This window comes from Garra rufa, chromosome 9, assembly GCF_049309525.1.
Source record: "Garra rufa chromosome 9, GarRuf1.0, whole genome shotgun sequence".
Taxonomy (NCBI): Eukaryota; Metazoa; Chordata; class Actinopteri; order Cypriniformes; family Cyprinidae; genus Garra; species Garra rufa.
This window is the reverse complement of record NC_133369.1, coordinates 12,086,002-12,109,491: the sequence shown is the minus strand read 5'-3', so window position 1 is coordinate 12,109,491 and position 23,490 is coordinate 12,086,002. Positions and strand designations below refer to the sequence as shown.

The following is a 23,490-nucleotide window of genomic DNA, read 5'->3' as shown; positions in this document are numbered from 1 at the left end:
TATTTAAACAACCATCTCTTTCTTACCTTTGCTTTTTTTAAAAAGATTTATTTATTTAATTTTTGCCTTTTTTGTGATAGGACAGATCAGTATTGAAAGGAAGCGAAGTGGGAGAGAGGATCGGGAAAGATCCTTGAGCCGGGATTCGAACACGGGACGCCCGGAGCGCAACTGCTTTCTTAACTTTTTTTTTTAATAATCTGAAGAACCTTCCTTCTCCATAAAGAACCCTTTGTGAAACAGTAAGATTCTTCAGATGTTAAAGGTTCTTTATGGAACCATTCAGACAAAAAGGTTCTTTTATGGCATTGTGACGCACCTTTATTTTTAAGAGTGTAGTATAAAATAATATCATTTAATTGTATTATTTACAATAATAACATTAAAATAAAATATTTTAATGCTAAATAGAAATACTAAATATAGAAATGACAAAGCACCTACAATTAATAAATTATTAGAACCAATAAAGTTACAAATTAATAAATACTGTAATTGTACAGAATTATCAAATAATACAGAGTTTAACATGCAAGATAAACTTTGTATCACCTGAAAACTTAATCACTTAATCACTAAACTAAATCACTTTATAAAAACTTAAGGTAGTAATCTAACCATACAAACTATTAGTATTTTGTCTGCCACTTTTTTCCCAAGACTATGTAGTATCAAGGTTTACATAACCAAAAATACCAGCTTTGTACTTTACATAGACACAGGAGTTGATGAACATGATCTAATGGCAGGACTGGAATAAACTAAGGCCACTGGATTTGCCAAAGGACAAACCATTAAAACAAATCAATGTAAAACACATGTCAAATATATCTCCCCATTACAAGGCATGAGTGCTATAGACAATCTATTTGAGAGGAAATGATGGGCAACGTGAACAATTCCGAAAAAAAAGAAGAAGAAAAAAAAAATCCTATAGAAGTTCAACTGCTTTGTCTTTCACCTCTGTTCACATGTCAGTAGCCAAATCTTTGGGAGTTTCGACAAATTTATTCAACGTCATTTGCAAAGCAAAACAAACCGCTAGGTTACAAAAGAAGTGATTGACATGTCTAACTGACATGTTTTGGGGTGGCATGTTTCCATATGTTACACCCTTATATCAGGGTGAACATCACCCTCTTTAACAAAGACATCTCTGTTCATCTGGCCAGTTATATAATTGATGAAAAGGCTTTCACTCAGTGAATAGCTTCAAGTATTATTCCTCACATCACTGTAAAGTCTAGGTTGATTTCTTCCAAGTAGTCTTGCCCTTTTGAGTCAATACTTTTTCAGTCACACTAGTTAAAAGGACAATGTTGGCTATTTGTCTTTCTTGTTCCATAGATGTAGCTGCTAATCAGAGGTTGGACAATGTTTTGTAAAACAAGGAGCAGTTTATGCATGCAGTGGTATCATTTCATTTTAAAGAAGTAGTTCACTTAAAAATGATAATTTGCTCAAAATGTATTCATCCTTAGGCCATCCAAGATGTAAAGTAGTATGTTTCTTTATGGTAACCAATTTGGAGAAATGCAGCATTACATCCAACACGACTCCAGGTCATCAATTAACATTTTGTGAAGTGAAAAGCTGTGTATTTGTAATAAAAAAATCCATCAAGGCAGTTTAATGTTAAATGCCACTTCTGACCAAAATATAAGTCTATAATTCATAATAATGCTTCCTCCCCTGTTGTCCTTTCAATCCAAATCTACCAATATTATTGTTTAGAGCTGTTTTGCTCATAAACAGTGCTTGATCTGTGTACACTACTCTCTTGAGACAGAGTAGACACCTTTTAAACTGGAGAAAGCAATATTACGGGTTATTACAATCAAGGATTTTTACTTAACAAGACATTCATTGATGGACTGGAGTCACCTGAACTACTGTGGATTATTGTGATGTTTCTATTAGTGGTTTGAACTCTCATTCTGATGGCACCCATTCACTGCAATGGATCCATTGGTGAGCAAGTGATGCAATGCTAAATTTCTCCAAATATTTTCTGATTAGGACACAAACTCATCTACATCTTGGATGGTCTGAGGGTGAGAAATTTTCAGACACCAGATATCATTTACTAGTGGGTGCAGGACACTACAGTTCATTAAAGTATGTGAGGATAGCAAAATAAAGTAAACTGTGATATATTATACCCCAAAATTCTTTATACAGTGGACTACCAGTAAAACTGATATCATTTGGGACCAAAAATTATTCAGACACTTTAACCTGACCATGTTTTTTACTGAATTTCTAATGCAACCTTTTTACAGACTGAACAAAATTAAGCATTTCTTGGAAATTGGTCAACAAAGTATTGATAGTTGTGTAAATATTGTCTGAATGTTTGGATCTGACATTATCAAGATTATGATCTGACATTATCAAGATGAATTTGTTCTGACACAGTTTAACTCTTGAGTTCTTGTCATATTTTATTACCATTTTCTAAACTATAGCAAATAAACTGTGATAACATAAGAAATGTTGAAGGTGTCTGAACAAATGGTTTGACTGTATAGTTTAAAAAACATTTAGCCTAAAATGTTTTACAAATTTTAATAAAAGATGAATTAGCAAGTACATAAATAAAAAAGAAATTAATAAGAGATGAATTGGCAATTTGTCCAATGACTGACCATCCACACAAAAATATTAGCATAAACAAATTTCAAACAATCCTGAAGAGCATCTCATCCCGAAGGCCATCCTCCGATTAAAAAAACATTTGTTACCAAGTTACAGTATATAAAATACTCATCAAAAAAGCTGAAATATTAAAAGCCAACATTAAACTATTATTTTATTAATAATAATGATACTAAACATTACAAATACATTAAAACATATAATTTTTGTTTTAAAAGAGTCTTGCTTGTCGTCTGTAATCTTTCATTAAAATGTAATAACATACTCCACCTCTGAAATTACTTTCCGTTTCTGCTGTCACATTAGCAGCATCTATGGGTAAAATAATGCTGATCAACAGCCAAACATTCAAGCGGTATTTATCAAACTTATATTCCTGTCTGACAGACAAATATCAGAATTACATCACATCATACAAGTAAACCTGTTTGCAAATGCTAAGTTATACGTCTATGCATCTAAGCATTAATGTGTATTATTAATAGTCAACATTTGTAGTGGATCAAAAAAGTTCATAAAAGTTGTCCTTAGACAAGAACGGGGTATTGTTTTGGTTTTAGGATGACTCTGATGAAAGGTTTTGATCCACTTCAAATGTTGACTACTGTACACTAAGTTCAATAGCCATTGGTAGCTGAAGATTTAAAGGGATCATTGGATGCCCATTTTCTACAAGCTGATATGATTCAACTTTTTTACCTTGTCAGAAACAGCTCTGTTCACAGCAAGCCGTTCTGTTGCACTTTCCTTGTAAATGTCAGCCGCAGAACTTGCTAAATAACACATTATTAGAAAAGGCGCAATGCAAAGATTCATAAAAAACACTTATATCCGCTTCTTCCGTAGTTGAAGCTGGATTACGAATGATTAGCACGGAAATAGACACTTTTAGGTAGATCGGCAGGTGCACTCCCTTCAAAAACGAAAGTAACGTTAATCCTGTGCGTCTTCAGCGGCTCAGATGTCGGGAGTAAATGACAACTGCTATGTTCATTATTACATCCAACAACAGAACACCTCAAATTGCCCAACCGGAGACATTCTTGTCTACCCCTACTCCAGCGTCGAAACAATGGCGGACAGTTCACAGCTCACTCAGGGCGGGTCTAAGGTAAGAGGGTCATGTCAATCAACAATTGTGGGAGGAGCCTGTGCAGAACTACGTCATTTTGTACACACATTTATGTTCAAACAACATGTAAAAGTGAATTTTGCATCCAATGACCCCTTTAAAGCATCAAGTTTTCTATAGTTATCATACAGGTGGTTTTCACAAGCAGTGCTACTGAACATGCAAGGACCATAAGCTTGGAATCTGATGTCCACCATGCTCCTTTTTGGATCAGATATACCCTTGACATTTGAACTGTCAAAACAGCAATCCTCAGACCTCGGTCCACATGAACACCTAATGCCCCTGTGCCACCTCTCCTTCTCTTTTTCCTCTTCCCTGTGTCTGTCCCATTCCTCCTATACTGCACATACGATGTGATTAAGCTTCTGTTAAGCCAGGCATAATCTCTAGAAGCTCTGGCTATTTAATTCTTGCTGTGCCAGCTTAGAGCAGTCATGGAGCCTGGCAAGGGGTGTGTGCAGGCATGCAGGCACACAGACAGGCACTTTGGCTGTCACAGTCAGTGCATGAAGCAGTCTCGCACTCCCATGGTGACAACAGGGCCTTTTACATGGACACATGCAGTTTGCTAACTATGGGTTTTGAAACAGGCATGTTGCAAATATAGGCTACCAAAACGCACATGCATGTGGACAGCCGGCCAGAATAGTGCATTCAAGTGATGAAGCAGACTGACAAGCTGGCTGGTATTCATTTTGACAATTTGTGGAACCTGTTTATGCAATATGGGTTATCTAGGCCAATCTGGATGGATGTTGTCTATAAGTAGGCCAGCATGTGGGACTAGGATCACCTGGACACTACGTCCATCACCTTGGGGTGAGGGTTTCCAACTGCAGCTTCCCTGAAAAGTTAAAATAAAGAGTTTCTGAATTGCAGAATCACCTATGTGTTTATTATTCGCAAAAGCGACCCCAAAAGACTGAAAATTTGGTGCCTAGACTGACATCAAACTGATTTTGAAACTGAGTTGTCTTTGGACAAGACCAGTGTTCTTATTGTTAACTAACCACTAAAACTATTTAAAAACAGTTTTCGGTTACTGGGATAGAGCTGAAATAAAATAAAATCAGAAAGCAAAAACAATTTAAAAAATTTAAATGTGAACTGTTGCCTTGTGAACTAACAGTAATAAAATAAGTTGAAGTTGAAGTACTAAAATGACTCAAACTGAAATAAGAATTTAAAGCTAAATAGAAATATATATTTAAAACGATAAAAATGACAAACAGAAATACATTGAGATTAAGTTCTAAAATTACTAAAACTTAAATTAAATAAGTTTAAGTTGAACTACTAAAATTACTAAAACTGAAATAAAAGAATTTAATGCTAAACAGAAATATTTAAAAAATATATATGAAAAATGACAAACAGAAATACAATAAGTTGAACTATTCAAATTACTAAAACTGAAATAATCTGAATATAAATACATAAAAAAGACAAACAGAAGTACTACAATTACTAACTGAATTAAAAAGAATTTAAAACTAAATAGAAATATTAAAAAATTATATTAAAAACGACAAACAGAAATATTACTAAAACCAAAATAAAATAAACTACAATGAAAAGAAATTAATAGTGAATAGAAATATTTTAAAAAAAGAAACAATACAATGAGTTTAAGTATTAAAATAACTAAAAGAGAAATAAAATGCATTTAAGTTGAAGTACTTAAATTACTAAATCTGAATTTAAAAGAATTTAAAGGTCCCATATCGTACACATTTCTGGAGGTTTATTTTATTTGTTGATGTCCTTAAGAATATATATTTGCGGTATAAGTGCCAAAATCCATCTCAATATATTTTTACAGCTCCTTTTTTAGGAGCTCTGTCAAAAACAGGTCGATTTTGGCCCATCTAATTAATATTCATGAGCCTCTCTTCTGATTGGCCTGTTGTTTTCTGAGTGACGCACAACCAGGCCAATCACAGGTAACTACGGTCATGTATGCTGTAAGCGTAAGCGAGCTCAGAGCAATAGAGAGAGCTGATACTCAACAGGATATTTTAGTATGATCATTAATGTTTTTTCTTTTACAAACACCGAATGCAGTAGGCTACATAACTGTTGCTTTAGTAAAGCCCCTTTCACAATGCGCGCTGATTCTGGAAAATTACGGGAACTGTGTGAACCAAAGCCAGAACCTAAAGGCAGTGTTGTAGTAATGATGCACGTTATCAAGCGACTCTTCACAACGAAAAATAACGTTACGTGCAAAGTGGAATGAAGCAGCGATCATCAGGCAGAGCCAGCTCCTCACTATCAGCGCTGAAGCACAGTTTGTTCAGGTTAGTTTCAGTTTAGTGAAACGTACGCGTCGAATTACATCTCACATCCAAACGTCACATGTCTTTATGGTTTGTGTGTAAAGCACGGACAGATCCCGGAAAACAACTGTGAATGAACCAAATTAAACAATTCCGGAACAAATCGTGGGACACATTATCCGTGTATTTACCGGAATCGCTGTGTGAAAGAGGCTGAAGTTGACGTGCCGCTGGTCTCTTATATTAACGTTGTTCTGAAGCCTGTGTAATGATCGTAGCTTGACATCTATCGACTGAACAGGGTTTTCTCCACTTGTTTTCCTGTTGTTGTTGCTCAATGGAATGGATGCGTTGTTGTCTGGGGGTTTGACAAAAGGAGGGTGGGACGTTGGTTTGTGACTGAAGGCGGTGACTTGAGTCGATCGGACGTCACATCGTTACGGAAGTCACAGCTGCTCGTGAAAATAAACAGCTACTTTAAGCAGGCTGTGTGCAGTTTACTGTGGATTGACTGTTTTGAAACTCATATGGTAGTTAGATAGCCCCTAGACCTTAGTTATCATGAAAAAAGCCAGGAAATTTTGATTTTGATGATATGGGACCTTTAAAGCTAAATAGAAATATTTTTAATAATACTAAAAATGACAGACAGAATTACAATAAGTTGAAGTACTAAAACTGAAATAAAAAGAATTTCAAATTAAATTAATATAAAATATATAATATATAAATACCATAATAGTATATAAACTCCAAAGTAACAGTGGACAACACGTTTTAAAACTATTTCCATATAGAAGGCTGTAAAAAGTGTTCAAGTGCTGGTTCAACCAAAAATTAAAACTCTTTCATGATTTAAGGCCTTTTCACAGTAAGGATGTTAACTATAACAACAACGTTAAAGATATATGAATATGAATAGCAAAAATGAACAGCAGTGTCAACACAACAAAAATAACGGCACAGATCAATGATAATGTTGGAATCACTTTCAAAACATTTTTTCGAGTTGATAAAAACATTGATGGCCAATCAGAATCCATTCTGCTTTAAAGAGCTCAAGCATTTAAAGTGGCATGTGACATATCTGCAGCGAGTGCTTATAATACACAGAACGTTATATCATGTGTTGATGTGGATGCTAATATAGCATCTCTACTCAACATGACGATAGGGTTCAATTTTATCTGGACCCCACTGACTTTTTAAGTCTCTCGTTTTGCGTTCCACAGAAGAAAGTAAGTCATATGGCTTTGGAACGACATTAGGGTGAGTAAATTGCAGAATGATTATTTTGTGGTAAACTACCCCTCTAAATTGTGGTGCCCAGGACTACTGCCACCCCACCACGTGATACCAACCAATGCTACATCCTGACATAATTACAGAATAAGCGCTAAGCAAGTTTGACTAATCAACACTGGTGCAACAGACTAAAATAAAACCGTGTGGCATGTTCTCAGTTGCTCCTGATTTCCTTCCTTCTCCTCTTTTCTCCTCTCATCTCTTCCCCCAGTCCTGACCCACTTTCATCTCCCTTTGAAGAGAGAGTGACCCAGCAATGTCCCTGATGAGGATCCTATACTGTTCTGCCCCGCGCTACCCCCACGTCACCGTATCCATAGAGACATGGGCCATGTAAATACATCCCATATTCCACGACATACAAGCCTATTGAGTGCTTCCATGCCATTCCTAAAGCCTGTGTACAAGAGAGGAGGAGCATGTGAGATTACAACTTATTCACAAAACTCAAGCTGACCATAACAAATGAGTTCTATGATAGTGAGATAAACCATGTCACACACATGATTTAAAACAGTGTTTAAAATGTAAAAACAAGAATATTTTTTGTGACGATGCTCTAGTGACCGTTGCTGGACCACCATGGATTTGCTCAAGAAGGCTTAAAAGGTTAGTTCCACCAAAACTAAAAATTAGCTCACGATTTACTCACCCTCTAGGCATCCTAGGTGTATATGACTTCTTTCTTTCAGACGAAACCAATCGGAGTTATATTAAAAATTATCCTGGCACTTTCAAGCTTTACAATGGGACAGGCAGGTGTTACTCTTCATCAGTCCAAAACAAGTCCAATAAAGTGCATCCATCCATAATAAATAGTGCCTCACACAGCCCCGGCGAGGTGAGTAAAGGCCTCCTGTAGTGAATCGATGTGTTTTTGTAAGAAAAATATATTAAAATATTAAATCTACAGTGCCTTGCATTTTTGTCACATTTTGTTTTGTTGCAGCATTATGTTAAACTGCTTTAAAATTAGTTTTCCCCCACATCAATTTACACTCCCTACACCATAATAATGACAAAGCAAAAACCAGATTTGCAAATTTTACAAATTTATTAAAAATAAAACACTGAAATAAGTACATTGCATAAGCACCTTTACAGCCTCAAGTCTTTTTGGGTATGATGTGACAAGCTTTGCACATCTGCATTTGGCAATTATCTGCCATTCTTTGCCTCACCTTTTCACCTCTCAAGCTCTGTCAGCTTGGATGGGGGCTGGCAGACATTTTCTAGAGTCCTAGTTGTTCCAATCGCCTTCCATTATGGATAATGCTTCTGTGAACCTTCAATGCAGCAGATTTTTTTCTGAACTCTTCCCTAGATCATTGCCTTAACGCAAGTCTGCAGACATGTCACTGAGCTCTACAGGCAGTTATCTTGACCTCAGGACTTGGTTTTTGCTCTGATATGCATTTTCAGCTGTTAGACCTTTTCTGAGAGGTGTGTGCCTTTCTAAATCATACTCATTCAAATGAATTTGCCACAGTTTAACTCCACTCGAAGTGTAGTAACATCTAGAAGCAATATGAATGCTCTTGAGCTAAATTTCGAGTGTCCCAGAAAATTTATCTTTTCAGTTTTTATATTTTTAATAAATTTGCACAAATGTTAAAAACCTATTTTTTGGTTTGCCATTATGGAGTAGGGAGTGTAGATTGGTGTGGGGAAAAAAGTAATTTAAAGTAGTTTAACATAAGGCAGAAACATAACAAAATGTGAAAAAAATGAAGGGGTATGAATACTTTCGCAAGGCACTGTAGATGGATGACGTCAGATGTTGGCATTGCGCATGCGCCTCGTGAAAACTAACGTTTGTTTACAGAATGTTAGTTTAGCAAAGGAAAACCAGTCTACTCTTGGTTTATATCGAAATCCTCTGACATTTTTCCTTTACAAACCCTAGTTTTTTACTTTCATTTATGATCTTTTATTTTGTTTTGATCTCCCTACAGCATGCTCGCATTCGCCACTTCCGCGTGGTGCATGTGCAACGCCAATGTATTACGTCATCCGCCTGAAGCGGCTTCTGGGTACGACCAGTTGGTGCAAGCAAGATTAAAGTGATTCTTGCATTTTAAATATTTTTCTTACAAAAATGCATCAATTCACTACAGGAGGCCTTTATTCACCTCCTGGAGCTGTTTGAGGCACTTTTTATTATGGATGGGTGCATTGGACTTGTTTTGGACTGATGAAGAGAAATACCCTATGCCATTCTAAAGCTTGGAAGTGCCAGGATAATTGTTTTAATATAACTCTGATTGGTTTTGTCTGAAAGAAGGAAATCATATACACCTAGGATGCCTGGAGGATGAGTAAATCATGGGCTAATTTTTATTTTTGGGTGAACTAACCTTTTAACTTCAAACTGGACTAGTCTGCATTAAATCCAGTACTATTAAACCTGATACCATGGTGAATTCAATCATAGCAACAGAGTGTGGCAATATGTGGCAAAACATGGACGTCATCACAGAAATAACTGTAATAAGCGAGCTAAAGCTACATATAGCCCAGATCAAATGACCAAGTTCATCCAACTACTATCTTAACTGCCTTTTTGCAGTTAAACTAGTATCTGCCTAGAGATACATGATAAATAATGTGAGGAAGTTGAACTGGGGAAATTTACGTGTAGGACTGCATGCCTCTCACACATGCTCAAAATAAACAGAAAGACTCTTCAACATGCATGTTCACAACACGCCTCTCGTGCTCAGCAAGACTGCATTTATTGCAATATTGTGGAAGATTGTTACAATTTATTATCGTGATGGCAAAGCTGAATTTTCAAGAGTCTTCAAGGTCGTGTGATCCTTCAGAAACCATTCTAATATGCTGATTTAGTGCATATTCTTTTGGTGGTGAGACTTTTTTTTCAGTATTATGGATAGGAAGTTCAAAAGAACAGCATTTATTTAAAATAGAATTTCTGTGTAACAATTTAAATATCTTTACTGTTACTGCTTCTGATCAACTGAATGCATCCTTGCTGAATAAAATATAACATTTCTTAAAAACAAAAATCTTAACCCCAAACTGAATATTAGCGTACTTGTGTATGTTAAAGGATTAGCTCACTCCTAAATTAAAATTCCCTGATAATTTACTCACCCCTATGCCATCCAAGATGTCTGTCTTTCTTTAGTCAAAAAGAAATTAAGGTTTTTGAGGAAAACATTCCAGGATTTCTCTCCATATAGTGGACTTCAATGGTGTCAGCGGGTCAAAGGTCCAAACTGCAGTTTCAATGGAGGTTTCAAAGAGCTCTACATGATCCCCATCTAGCGAAATGATTTGTCATTTTCTAAAAAAAAATGTATATCTGTGACTTCACACTTTTAAATCATGTTGGAAATTTCATGCATGGTTACTTTTTCATCTGTGTACTCCGGTTCAATATAGTAGGGTAGGCCGAAATTTTGTTTACCTTTTTTTGTAAAGGGTGTTTGACTTTCTTTGCATGTTCACTTTGTAAACACTTTTGCCTAAATCGCACTTGATGCCTTTCCAACGTGACTACGTAATGTGTGAAGTCATGGACGCAGAGTTAGTACAAGATGAGCATTTGTGGTTAAAAAGCATATAAATTGTAACTTTTTTTTTTTTTTTTTTTTTTTAGAAAATAACAATGTTTCGCTAGATGAGACCCTTTTTAGATTAGAGCCTTTTGAAGCTGCATTGAAACTGTAATTTGGACCTTCAACCCGCTGATCCACATTGAAGTCCACTATATAGAGACATGGGGGTGAGTAAATTATCAGGAAATTCAAATTCAGGAGTGAACTAATCCTATTATTATCAATTTATATGGCCAGTGGCTGATTTATTAACAGCAAACAAGATGTGCGTAAAATCAATTATTTTAAAACATTTAACCGAAACTCAATAAAAACATTTTAAAACAATGCATGATTTCTGACGTATTTTTATATACATCAGTCTATCAATACTGTACGTTTTAGGCTAGTCTGTTGTCTCCTTTCTAAACAAGTTGACAGTAAAGGTGGTAATGAAAATGTATGATTTATTTTTACCCATTACTGATTTGGTATGAATAGATTTAAACATACAGAAGCCAGAGCTTAGGCCTATGTGTTCAATGATTAGTTCTCTTCCAGAACAAAAAACAAGATAATTTACTTACCCCCTTGTCATCCAAGATGTTCATGTCTTTCTTTATTCAGTCGTGAAGAAATGATGTTTCTTGAGGAAAACATTTCAGGAATGTTCTCCATACAGTGGACTCAAATGGTGCCAGGAAGTTTGAACTCCCAAAATGCAGTTTAAATGCAGCTTTGAAGGGCTCTAAATGACCCCAGTTGCGGAATAAGGGTTTAGTCTAGTGAAACGATCTGTCATTTTCCTAAATAATTTCATATGTATACACTATTTAACCACAAATGCTCACCTTGTCTAGCTCTGCGATGCGCATTTGTACTTTGTGCACTCTGGTTTAATACAGTTAGGGTATGTTGAAAAACTCCCATCTCATTTTCTCCTCCAACTTCTACATCGCTGTTTTACCTTTTTTTATAAAGGGCATTTTATGTTCTTTGCACCTTCACTTTGTGAACACTTGGTCGGTACTTCTGCAGGGATATAGAATGATTTTGAAGTAGGTGGAGAAAATGAGATGGATTTTTTTGACATTCCCTAACTGTATTGAAGTAGAGCGCACGAAATAAGCATGTGCTTCACAGAGCTAGACAAGTGTATAAATATTAATTTATTTAAGAAAATGACCAATCGTTTCGCTAGATAAGACCCTTATTCCTCGGCTGGGATCATTTAGAGCCCTTTAAAGCTGCATTTAAACTGCAACTCATGGACACCATTGAAGTCCACAAAATGAAGAACATTTATCTGAGGAAATATTTTCCTCAGAAAACATAATTTCTTTACAACTGAAGAAAGAAAGACCTGAACGTGGCAAGGTGGTGAGTAAATTATCTGTAAATTTTTGTTCTAGAAGTGAATTAATCCTTTAAGCAATGTTTAAATTGTATATCCTGTCCCAACTCTCCATCTATAAAATACCTAGATTAAGAACAAAATAGAAGATAATACAAGTCGCAAACAATAAAATGATGCCTTTTTCACCTTGGCAACTAACAAATGAATTCAATGTTGTGGTCATGTCACGCACTTGACTTTAAATGACTATTCTCTCATGGTGCAGGGATTTGCACGGGATGGATAAAGATTGCTAAAATGATGAAGAAAAGTCTATTTTGGGAGCAGCTCATAACATCTTTATCCCATCCAGCTCCACCAATGACTTTCTCGCTGTCTCTCTCTCTCTCTGACACACATACACACATCCATCTCTACACCTTTCCTTTTAGTCTTTCGACTGAATAGGAGATCCATTTATCTTGATTTATCGAGATCTCTTCTCTCCTGGTTTATTCTACCTCCCTTTTACCTTTCCCGTCTTCCAGACTCGCCCCTCCATACGTTTAAACTCATTCACCCTCGCTCTCTCTCCATCTCAGAGCTGTGTTAAGCAGGTCAGCAAGGCAGGGATGCTGAGAGGGAAAAAAGATCACCACGAAGATGAGCAGCTCCCTCTTATCGCACACATGCACAGAGGATGCTAAAACACATATGCATCACAATAACTTTGTATAGCTTCGATTACAGCAAAAAGGTCTAGCTTTTGTACACTAATACTAATCTTGAATATTCACTGATGCCCTGCCTCTTCTGGACAACAGTGTAACCCTCATATGTTGTCAGAAAACTTTTCTGGATGCCTACTCTGATGATCTGAAGTGGTGCGTATGCAAAATGTATGTGCAAAACTTGCCAGGTAGCTGCTAAGCCATTATAAATCATATTTAGCATGTTGCCATGCAGTTGCTAAGGAGTTCAGAGCTGTTGCTATGGCATTGCTAGGTGGATACTTGCAGGCCTGCGTCAAACGAGTGGGAAGTCTCTATGTCTTTGTTCACACACTGCAGAAAAAAATCGTATTTCTTTTAAATACGATATTTTAAACAAAGAATTTAAATTGTATGCTACACACGGCCATATCTGAGATTGCAGTTGTTTTTCCTAGCACATCCAGAAGAGTTGTCTGACTAACATCACAACATTTGTTTCGATAGATCATTTACGATGGTGAATCAATAAATCAGATTTAAAAATAGAAAAAAATTACTTTCAGTCAAATAGGCATTAGGCAATGTATATTTTTACATCATTTCAAATTGCATTCCGATTTCTTCTGTTCAGACTACAGCTGTTTTCCCTAGCATGTCCACAATGATTTTCTTACACACAAGACAAAATTGTGTAGATTCAGCATTTACAAGGGTAAGCTGAAAAAAATTATTTGATTTGTTCCACTCATGCTAAAAGATGGATATAATTTTTTTACAACAGTTTTGTATGTGATATATTATCTTATGTGTGACCCTAGACCACAAAACCATTCATAAGGGTCAATTTTTGAAATTGAGATTTATACAAATCTGAAATCTGAGGTTGAAGTTCTCAGCAATGCATACAGTTCGGATATATTTACGGTATGAAATTAACAAAATATCTTCATGGAACATGATATTTATTTCATATCCTAATGATTTTCGGCATAAAAGAAAAATCGATCATTTTGACCCCTACAATGCATTTTTGGCAATTGCTACAAATATAACCATGCTACTTATGACTGGTTTTGTGGTCCATATGGCAAGGTCACATATATGGTTTTACTGACAAAACTAAATAGTGTATATTCTCTGTATAAAAAGAAGAATGAGAAAATCAAGTTCTGTGTTATTCCTGTTCAGGCTGCAAAAAAGGATTTGAGTCAGTTATAAATAATAATAAAAAAATAATAAAACACCTATGACATTCTGGTCTCTAGATAAGGCTTGAGAACATCAGTGTCACTTAGATCACTAAACGTAGTAGAATACACCTCATTAACAACTTAAACGATTTAATAAAATAGTTCATAATACTCACCCCTCATACTCACGCTTATGTTGTTCCAAAGCCGTTCATCTTCGGAACACAAATTAAGATATTTTTCATGAAACCTGAGAGCTTTCTGACCCTGAATAGACAGCAACGCAACTGAGAAGTTCAAGGCCCAGAAAGGAAGTAAAGACATTGTGGTTCAAGCTTAATTTTATGAAGCTACAAGAATACTTCTTATACACAAAGAAAACAAAAATAGCGACTTTATACAACAGTTTCTTCTGTTCCCTGTCAGTCCGCATGTGTTGCGGTATTCTTGTGAACGTGTGTCAAAGACGGATACGAAATAGTAGAAATGGTTGAATAAAGTCATTATGGTTTTCTTTGTACACTAAAAGGTATTCTCATAGCTTTATAAAATTAAGGTTGAACCACGATGTCTTTACTTCCTTTCTGGGCCTTGAAAGTGTCAGCTGCGTTGCTGTCTATAGAGGGTCAGAAAGCTCTCTGATTTTATCCAAAACATCTTAATTTGTGTTCTGAAGATGAACAAAGATCTTACAGGTTTGGAACAACATGAGGGTGAGTAATTAATGACAGAATTTTCATTTTTGGGTGAACTATCCCTTTAAGGGATAATAATTTATGTGCATTGGACATACTATACAGCAGGGCTATTCAATTAGATCCATTTGAGGGCCGGATTATCGAACTGGAAATTTGAAGCGGGCCAAGGGGATGGGGGCCGTCCCGATCTTTTTCTAGGGGGCCTATACAATTACACTGAAATGCATTTTCACTAAAATGAACTAATATTACCAACACCAACATCTATAAAAGGTTAAGGTGCTGTCTGTCAATCAATTTAAAAAAATCACATTTTTTTGTAATTAATCATGAATAATCGCATATTTATACTATATATTTATACTGTCATAATTTCACAATGAACCTCCAAATTAAGGTAGAAACAAAGTATTTTTAAATATGTGTTTAATAGCATCTTTTTACCAAGTAGCCTATTATTAATGAAGTATTGATTTCAATATTGCTACTGGTGACTCTATTAAATGAATTTTCTCTCAGTTTTACATATTAATTATGTCCATTCAACATTAAAGTAGAATTGAAAGCCCAACATTTAATAGGCTCTGAAATATATAACAGCTTTTAATTTAGGTGATTTTAAAACAATCTTCACATAAACTATAAATTGTATATGCATAAAATAGACAGATTATTATTGCCATATACTGGTTATAATCGATATTTTATGTTTTTAATTTTACATAAGTGTTTGTTTACCACAAAGTATATTTTGGCCATCAAGATAACATTCAAATTGGATCATAAGAGCTTTAAAGTGCTTAAAATGGTTGTGCAAAATGCTTGAAAGTCATTGAAAAGTGCTTGAATTTCTCTCTCAAAAGGTTGTACAAACCCTGAAATGAATAATGTAATAACATTCGACTTAAGTTGGTGTGACTTCTGGTTGTCTGACATAGCGTACATCAGCGCTGTTAAAAACAGAATTCTGAGCAGAATTTGAATGATTCTCACTGATCTTTCAGCAACCTTAATTCATTCTGGGCGAATTCAAACACTTTTCACAGGATCTCGCAGCACTGTGCAGTAACAGTGTCGCGAAATCAACTTTGGTTCCCGATGCTGTTCTGAGTTTGGACAAGTGTGTTTGCGTTGCGGTCCGAGCTGATAAACGGTCCGCGCTGCGCAGCTCAAATGTGGCGCGCTTTGGTTTCTCTTTCGCTTCGTTTGCCGTTTAATGTTTCTCATATGAAGCAGAAATAGCAGCGCTTATGAGTTGAATAACGCGGTGGTCGCGCCATTGCGACCGCTCACAAAATTTAGTCGCACCGGCAGAAAAAATGCGACCATTTGGTCGCAGTCTGGAGCCCTACAAGCGCTTGTCAAATCTGCCGTCTATTGATGATGTTGCGATCTCCGGTAGATTGTTGTTGTTGTTCTTGGCTCTCTTGCTTTTCTTTTTTGGCTGGCCCGCCGCCTAGTGGACAAACTAATTAGTGCAAAAACCATTCAAGCCACCTGCTGCTCCCTCGGGCCGGACGAAGATGATTGGCGGGCCGCCAATTGAATAGCCCTGCTATACAGAATGAGTTGCTTTAATACTTATTTTTAGGGGGTTGTGCTTTAGCAAGCACCAATAATTATATTCTACAAATATGACTCTGGACCACAAAACAAGTTATAAGAGTCGAGTTCTTTAAATTTAGATTTATATAATCTGAAAGCTGAATAAGCTTTCCATTGATGTATGGTTCGTTAGGATAGGACGATATTTTGTCGAGATACAACTTAAGATTCTGGAATCTTCGGGTGCAAAAAAATTGAGAACTAATTAGAAAAGCGCCTTTCAAGTTGTCCAAATGAAGTTCTTAGCAATGCATATTACTAATCAAAAATTAAGTTTTGATATTACTAAATATCTTCATGGAACATGATCTTTACTTAATATCCTAACGATATTTGGCATAAAGTAAAAATCTACACCTTTACAATGTATTGTTGGCTATTGTTACAAATATATCTGTGCTACTTATGACTGGTTTTGTGGTCCAGGGTCACAAATAATTAGCTACAAACAATTGTCTAGATTTGAAAAGAACATCATCTGGTCAGTGAAGTGCATTGCTTAAACTTACAGGGTTTCTGGGCTCAAACACTGACCAAGACTGCATTGTGTAGAGGTGGGGACTAGACCAGAATGACTCACTCACACACACACACACACACACACACTACTGCTGCTAAGGGGTACACCTCAGCAAGGCAGTAGCAAGGCTACTTTTTGATATGGGCATGCAGTGGTCAAGAAAGAGCAGAGAGACAGTAAAGGACATAAACACCCAAACTCTCCCTACAGGAAAAAGCATCCACATCACAACCTGCGCCTGTATCCATACTGTTGTAAAAGAGATGTTGGTCTGGATACAAGAGATGTCCTATGTGATTTCCGTGAGAGCACCATCTGTGCTTTTATGATCTAACTTTCCATTTCTCCCTACCTCCATCAAAAGTCACCAACACCTGGCTAAATTACAGCTACTAGGCTCTCTCATACGCTAGGTATCCACCAATCCGGTTCAACATCTACAAAGCCACTGTGTGCTTTTCATTACCAATTTATGAGCCACAGGGAAGCTGGAAGAAACTACACAAGGAAGGGACAGGCAGCAACAGCTTATGGAAGGAAGATGCTCTTGACCGGAAGTCTGCTCTTGTGTGCCTTTTTTAATGGGTGGCACACTTTACTTTTTGATAAAACGCAGATCACAAAGACCTCAATGAACTTGTGGTCCTGCAGTGTGACTATGAACCATAGGGTTGAATCTAAAAATGTATGCTTACTGACAAGTCTATATAATTCCCAAAATTGTCCAATTACAATTACATGTACACACACTAGTTTAGCAGCCTATTCAATGATGAATACCTCAAAGTAACCTTTACTACCAAACGGACAGGTCACCAAACTAAGTGGTTGAATGAGTTTGCTGAAACAGTGGGAAATGGCTTTAACTGCGATGCCTTACAAGACAAAGCAATTAACGTTTAAGATGGAGGCTGTAAATGCTGCTCCATTTCCCGATGCAATTTCCTTGTAATGCCTCAATTTGATATGTAAATGAATTACGTTTCTGTGGATCTCCTCGAATGAACCTACTTCTGGTCTTCGATTCAAGTCAAATGAAACTACTTGACTCAGGTCACCAAAACCCTGTCCTCATCTGGCAGTTTAGACAAGCAACAGAAGCAAGATTGTACTCTAAAATTTCAAGATGTTCAGAACTTACAATACACTTTGAAAGCCTTGACAATCTCAGTGGAGAACGAACTTCGGTATTCATCCACATAGCTACATGTTGACCCCACACGCAAGCTATGCTTTAGAGGAAAAGCTTGTTAGGAGCCACATCCAAATCGATGTGTTAGGCTATATGCCATCTGATGAGTGGAGGGATTTGTCCTGATAGAGTAAGGTCAAAGTCACACAGGGACAGATGGACTGAAATACTGATAGGGAGGTGGGCTATGAGGAAAAAACAGCAGTTTTCTACTCTAGATTTATCATGAATGTTTATTGTAATGTAATATGTTCATCAATGAAGTTAGAGGCATACATAAACTGAGACAGTAAGCATGTATGTCCTCTCCTCCCAGAACTATCAAATTTAAGAGTGTGTTGCGAGATGAATGGAGAATACTGCCTCAGGTGGTCTCTGAAAAGACTAACAAGCTTGTGTCCATCCCAGTTTAGTTTATGTCAGCTGCAAAAAAATGAGAGATGTAACATTACCAGCAACTGTCTACCACTCAATAGTAAGTTATCGCACAGAAATAAACATCTGAAAGTTGTTTCTGCTATACAAAGTACCGTATATCGTGTCCATTTGAGGCAACACGGTAAAATTTGCCTTTGAGGCTTGATCCTGTGCTTCTAAAGTTGAAAATATCTAATGTTTCAAGAAAAATCACTGGTCATCTCTGTAACGTAATGAGTTTTCAACACAAATGCTTTTTTGGCAAGAAAAAACCCCCCTTCAAAATAAGCCCACAGTCGTTGAAAGATTTCGTACAATGAAGTTAGTAAGTCTATTCACAGCCCCGTGTCACTCTGCCACGGACACCAAAAGAAAACCAAAAACAGAGCTCGTCACATTAAAAATAAATAACATGGCCAAAAAACAAAGAAACTAAAGAGGGTTGATTCATTTATGCTCCGGAGTGCAAAAAAGCATGAAAAAGTTTAAATGGTTTGGGAAGGGGAGATAAAAGAGACATTATTTAAGGCACAGGTGGCTCCTATAATGCAACTAAAAGTATAAAAGGTGTCTCAAAAGAGACAGTGTCCTATTGTGCGTCTCTTTCTTTCTAGCTTAAATCCAAGATTCACCTACATCCAAATGATTTCACCCATTTTGTTCTGAAAAATGTACCTAAATCCTAACTAGCACAGTGACAATATGCATGCTTAAACCATTCCTAAAGGTGACAACGTCTAATGATGCAGTATAAAGGCTGATGGAGATGGCAACATGCAAAAGAAGAGCAGAAGCAGAAGTGTGTCCATTTTGAACCGGCATTGCTACTTCAGCACCACAGCAGAAGCCTTGCAGAAAACGCTATGGAGATGAGGGGTGTAGGCATAGCCAGATTTATCCACACACTGGGCTAAATAGAGACCCGGGTAAATGTGCCACATCCATATGTATAATAGAAGTGGATTGTTATAAGAATCGGCTATGTATTCCCCTCCAAGCAACACGGTCGTGCACGTATGAACATTATAAGGAAAATTGTAACGTCACCCTATATATTGAGATCACTGGAATAAAGTCGCGGTTTTATTCACAGAAAAAAATGACCTAGCACGGTCAAATGTTTGTGAAACGGTAAATGCGTTGAAAACCAAGGAGATATCTGTCAAATTTCCGATAGCTTTCAGGCATTCTGTGCACAAGATTTGCATCCCATGCAACACCGCAGTTTTGCATTAATGTAATTGTGGCCGAGCTGATACTCTGGGATTTTTTTGTCTTCTTTTTTTTTTAAACAAGCATTAAATGACGACTGGGTGTCTAAAACAAACGTGATGGGCTAACCTGACTCATCAATCTGAGTAATGAAAAGCGATAATCGAAAGATGCATTGAAGGTCTTATAATCGAACATGTTCATGGGTGCATGGCTGCAAACGCGAGTCATGCAATGGATTTGACTGATGCTTATTCTGTGCATATCTCACGGAATGAGCTGTTTAATACTCAAAATCGGGGTTAGATATATTGCACGGTTTCAATCATTGCAAATCACATCCACTGACAAGCAGCCTGGCTGCCATGAGTTGAGCCGCCGCTCTCTGGATGGCACAGGAGGATAACGTTTAAATACCTGGCCGTGGTCTTTTGCATCTGACCCAGTTTGCATGAAGTAACAAGCCGAATATGTCCCCACTCCCTCGCCATTCCCCTGCCCAAAGCCCCGGCCTGTGCATCAGGCATCTTCGGGAACACGGTGTCTTGCGAGGAATAAGGAGGGAACGGGCTGAGAGCCCTATGAGAGCATCCGTCTACCCTCGCTTGAAAAATATGTTTTTAGACGTGAAGAAACCAACTGTAGTCTTACCTCAGCTTCGTGTCCAGCTTCCCGAAGCAGCCATTACCAGTATTCCCCCTCTACCGTCCGAACCTCCGCCACACAGGTACCGGGGCGGACCGAAAAACCGGCAAAACGACCCCCTCCCCCCGAACCGCCACCCCTTCGGATGGGTTGCTGCGATCGTCTCCCGAAAAAGACGAAACCGCGTATCGTCTTGTCGTCGCTCTACAATCCCTCCTCAGCACATTTGTCTTTCTACTCACAGTCCCCCAAATGAGCGCAAATGAGCGCGGCAGGAGCGTTTTCAAACCCCCGGCGCGGCCAACCGCCACTCCGATGAGCAGCAGTACATGCAACCGTGACAACCGCCTCTTGGTGCTCCGCAATAGTCCGCCTTGACGCGGTGTCTCCCCTCAGAAAAAAAAAATCGCCGGTTAGTAGCAGAGGTGGTGTGCGGGTCTCGGCGGCTAGCGCTCAGGCTAACCGCGATCACATCGCCCAGCAGCGGCAGTATAGTAGCGGGTCGCTCGCGGTGGTGTTGCAGCAGCAGCAGCGAGGGGGTGGAGGGGTGAGAAGAGTGATTAAATGAAAAAAAGGAAAAAGAAAGAAAAACGGATGAACTAAAAACTGGGGTTTCTTCGTCGCACCGCTACAATTAGCGATGTGCATTCGCCAGGGACCCCCCCTCACTGCCCGTTAATCTCGGATCGGCTCCGCGGCTGCTTGTCGCTTAGAGAGGGTCTGCACGGTAAAGCGCGTCCCCGCTACAAAGCGCGCTCGCTTCAATGTGTGTGCAGAGTGTTCACAAAATGGCCGCCTAAACAAACCCGACAACGGGCTGCACCCAGCGGCTGTTAGCGTGATTTGCCTCGGCATTTGCCTGTGTAGGGGAGCAAAACGATGCTTTACAGGAACAATCATTTAAAAAACGCGCACTGGAGTGCCTTTTTGGCCCGTTTCGGGCTATTAGAAAGTGATAGGTTGCTGGAAGCCAAGGCAAATGAACAATGCCGAGGCTGTGGAGATGTGAAGCAGCTTACTTACGCAGCTAATCTGCGACCTTAAATGGTTATGACGAAGAAAACTTTTTATCTTAGTTTAGCTCAACATTTATATTTCAGCACAACCGGTGTGGGACAAGACACTGATGTGATTAAGTACTTCGGAAGTTTTTCCCAAATGTTGTTTTCATATTACGAAGTATCAAGTTACATTACAAAGTTGAAACTAGTTTAAGACGATTTGTTAATAACAGTCTGGTCAGACTCCCGGTTTTAGAAATGTTTAGGGTAATTTCAACTGCGCAGACCAGCTTGGTAAGGCTAGGAGACGCAAACGAACCGGTTTAAGCTAGTATTCTTCTGCAGAAAAGTGCCAAGTCGTTTTATTAAATTGAATATATATATATTTTTTTAAATACGTTGACTGGGGCTTTCCAAAGGACATCTTGCTGCAAAGTTTGGTTACAGACTTAACGAAATCATAACCTATAATAATACACAACTACTTAATACACTACTACTATATACACTCTTAAAAATAAAGGTTCGAAAAGGGTGTTTTTGCAGTGGTGCCATAGAAGAACAGTTTTTGGTTCTCCAAAGAACCTTTCAGTGAACAGTTCTTAAAAGAACCATTTAAAAAATTTAAAGAACCTTTCTGCATTTGAAACGTGCCATGGATGTTCAAGGTTCTTCATTAAACCATCAATGCCAATAAAGAACCTTTATTTAATAATGTATTAAGTATTTTGTATAAATTTTTTCATTGTATGAAAACTAATAGCCTATGGTTTTTATCCAGTAGCGATAACTTGTCTTTTTCGCGACACACTTAATTCAGTTTGATTAGTAATTTTATAGTACTTAAATTCAAATTACTAATGACACTAAACAGTTCGTGAAACACGAAAGCATAATTTTAAAATGCGTAACGTTATCTCTGTTGCATAGTCTTATCGTGAACGCGCGTCGCACTTAAGTCATCAGAATAGTGGGGTGCTTTTTCAAGAAAGCTTTATCGAGGAGGGGGTCGTGCAGTGGATATGAAACTGATTAAGTTAACCGAGGTCTTTATATACATCCTCTTTCATCACCATTACATGAATCCCTCATTGTTCCAGGCCGAGGGCACCATTTAAACAGTCTGAATGTGTCATGTGCCAATGGGATAAAAAGACAAGGTCACAAATGTGACTAACTCCCCCCCACGCAAGACATTCACACCAAATATATTTATAGGTGTCTTTGTTCATAACCTTTTAGGCGCATTGTAGGCTTTAACATTCACACGTCTGTCGGATTTTTGTGGGGACGTAAAGACTGAAATAAAGTCTGTCATGAATTGACCCTTATGTCTTCCCAATCTCTATTCTTTCTACAAATCTGAAACCTACCGTAGCTTATGGCAAACCGCAAATGTATATTTTTAAATTGGATAGAGATGAAATGGGCCGCCAGGTCAGCCTAGGTTAGTAAAATTTAAACATGCAGGAAGTTCGTCATCAAATTCAAGGTGAAAGTTCATACCTTTACCTCTGCATTACATTCCGATCCGACGCCATCTAGTGGTGTGCAAAAACAGTACAGTGAGTTCAACAGCTGCTTTAAAAGCAATGAAAACGAGAAATAACCCTTTTCAGGTCAACTAAACACTACCAAAACACTAAACACTCCAAACGCTTGGTAATATATAAAGCAAGGAAGCGTTCATTTGATCAAAAGTGAGATTAAAGTAATTTATAATGTTACAAAAATATATTTTTTAATAAATGCTGTTCCTTTTAACTTTCTGTTAAGCTTCAAACTAGTGTCAAACAATCGCGATTAAACGCATCCAAAATAAGTGTTTGTTTACCTAGTATATGTGTGTACTGTGTATATTGATTATGTATATATAAATACACACACATGCATGTATATATTTAAGAAAAATGTGATGTGTATATATAAATAAATATATATATATATATATATATAAACATACATGTATATATTTAAGAAATATTTACACATACATACACACACACACACACACACACACA

At 37.4% G+C, this 23,490-nt stretch overlaps 1 protein-coding gene across 1 annotated transcript in view; it reads right to left on the bottom strand.

The window, feature by feature from the left end:
* dyrk1b (dual-specificity tyrosine-(Y)-phosphorylation regulated kinase 1B) overlaps positions 1-21,183 on the bottom strand; it is a 56,574-nt gene extending 35,391 nt beyond the window's left edge. Inside the window, exon 1 of the mRNA XM_073846702.1 lies at positions 20,475-21,183. The gene's annotated coding sequence lies outside the window, so the exon portion shown is untranslated. The remainder of the gene's footprint in view (positions 1-20,474) is intronic.
* Between the last annotated feature and the right edge of the window lie 2,307 nt (positions 21,184-23,490).